The following is a 2,486-nucleotide window of genomic DNA, read 5'->3' as shown; positions in this document are numbered from 1 at the left end:
AAATGTTTTGTTGATCATTGTGTAGAATTTCTTTTAATCTCTCAAAACCCTTTTATAGTTTTGTCATAAACTATAAATGATTCAGGGTGTAATATCTACAGATATTATAAAGCTGCAGCGCATAACTTTTTGCTTAATTTTAACATTATTTTTAAGGTCGATATACAGCACTGTCTGACTTTATAGCAGGGGTCACCAACCTTTTTAAGGCTGAGGGCTACTTTATGGCTACCGAGTCATAGGAATGGCTACCAATACTGACCAATGAACTGGAGGGATCAGTGTTCACCTACAGTAAATCTCATCCATAAAAACTCATTTCTAGTCTTATTTTATTCTTTTATTCATTTCTAATTTTCTTTTTAATATTGTAATTTTGAAACCACTGAAATATATTGAAATAGTTAACATGATGATTAAAAAGAAGAGCAACAGAATGAAAAAAATTAAACTTAACCCACTGAGTGGGTTAAGTTCGTCTTCTTCGTCTTCTGTTTTCAGAAGACGAAGAGGGCCCCCCATGTGGTCCTTGAGGGCCCCTTGGTGCCAGCGGCACCGCGTCGGTGACCCTTGCTTTAGAGGGTCGGACCCGTCATGGGATGAGTCATGCGAACAACCTTGTCGCTTCAAGATCCGACTCTTATTGGTCTTATTGATTTAGTTTTTTTGTTGTGTTTTTATATGTGGTTTATTAAAAAAAATTTAAAAATGTATATAAATATATATATAAAAAAAAGCTAAAAAAAAACAAAAAAACATAGATATGGCTAATAATTTACCAGGAACTCCATTTGCCTCTCAATCTCTACCATTCAATTGTACTTGAGTATAGGTATAAGTACTTCAACATATTTCTATTTGCAGAGGTGTCTAATAAAGTACAAATACTTTGTATTCTTAGTGACAGATATTTTGGCTATCTATACTTTATTGGAGTAATTCCACTTTTTACTTTCTCCTCCTTATATTTTAAAAATAGACTTGTTAGGTTTGTTTGTTTTTTTAGCTCATTTTTGTCGTGGCCTGTTGGTATAAAAAAATAAAATAAAATCAAGTCTGAGGAAGTTATCATCCAGAAAATATTCCTTTAATAGGGTAGTACAGTGAGTTTTTCTGCGTTATTTTTACACTTAAGGTAGTTTTAAAAGTGGTAATTTTACAATTTTACTGGTGTGAAAGCGGGAATGTTGGCCTTGTGGTGAGAGTGGCGCGCTTGGGCTCTAAAAAGGTTGCAAGTACCTGGTGCGATCCCCACAGCCTGCACGCTGGGTCTCTGAGCAAGAACCTTAACTCGACACTGCTCCCCGGGCGCCCCACAATGGCAGCCTATTGTGGATGGGTTACAAGCACACGGAGAGAAAAGACAATTAGAAGAATTTATTCATACACTTCTTTGGTGCTCAGACCTCAGCAGGAAACAAAGCTGAAGTTTGATAAATATGCATCAACAGGAGTAAAGAATAAGGCTGTTTCCCCCCCAGGCCTGAAACTGGTGGTGGAGTGGAGATAGATGAAGTTGGTCAGTCTGTAGACTGCTGGTTGGAGAGATGGTACCCTGAGCTTTATGGGGAGATCCAGTGGACTGCATGAGCTGATACTAGAGCTTCAATCAGGGACCTGGAAGATGGAAGTCCTGTTGGATAACGCAGGTTGAGAGAACCTGTCCATGAAGAGCAAGCATGAAGTGACAGTGGAGAGGAAAAACTACCCATTAGGAAGAAACCTCTGGCAGAACCAGGCTGAACATGGCGGTCTTCTGCCGGACCGGTTGAAATGAGATGCAGAACGCAGTAAGAGGAGGAATGACGCTCTTATGAAATTTTAGCTACGATGGTGGAGGAGGAGCTGGAGGTGGGTTGAATCGGGGTCATCTGGATGATGTCACACAGCGAAACCACCGCCTGCACACTAGGTAGTGGACAAGATGAACTTTGGATGCTGATTGGCTTTGGCGGAGGCGTGATTCAAAGCTGATTGGAGGTGTCGATGAAGGCGAGTAATCAGTTTATTCTGCTGAATTAAGCCTAGGCTCCATAAATCAGAAAGAGCACAACATAAAGTAATATATAAACTCCTTTTGTTTTCTTTTTACCAAAAGTAATGATCTCTGGGTTCTCCTGCTTCCTCCCACAGTCCGAAAACATGACTTTTAGGTTAATCAGCTTCTCTAGCTTCTTAGGTGTGAGTATGTGCATGAATGGTTGTTTGACCTTTTTGTCCCTGTGTTACTGCGATGGACTGTCGACCTGTCCAGGGTTGACCCCGCCTCTCGCCCATAGACAGCTGGGGATAGGCGCCAGCACCCCTCGTGACCCCAACTGGATTCAGCATGATCGAAATTAGATGTATGGATAAAGTAATGATGCAAATAAAACTATATTCTCAGAATCCTTTTTTTGACATATAACATAAAACCATTATATAAATATAATGCATGCATGATGGACCAGAGTAAACTACGGCCTGTGACTGTGAATACTTTTTCA

Source organism: Cyprinodon variegatus, unplaced genomic scaffold (genome assembly GCF_000732505.1).
Source record: "Cyprinodon variegatus isolate N-32 unplaced genomic scaffold, C_variegatus-1.0 Scaffold53, whole genome shotgun sequence".
Taxonomy (NCBI): Eukaryota; Metazoa; Chordata; class Actinopteri; order Cyprinodontiformes; family Cyprinodontidae; genus Cyprinodon; species Cyprinodon variegatus.
The sequence above is the reverse complement of the archived record's forward strand: the minus strand, read 5'-3'. Positions refer to the sequence as shown.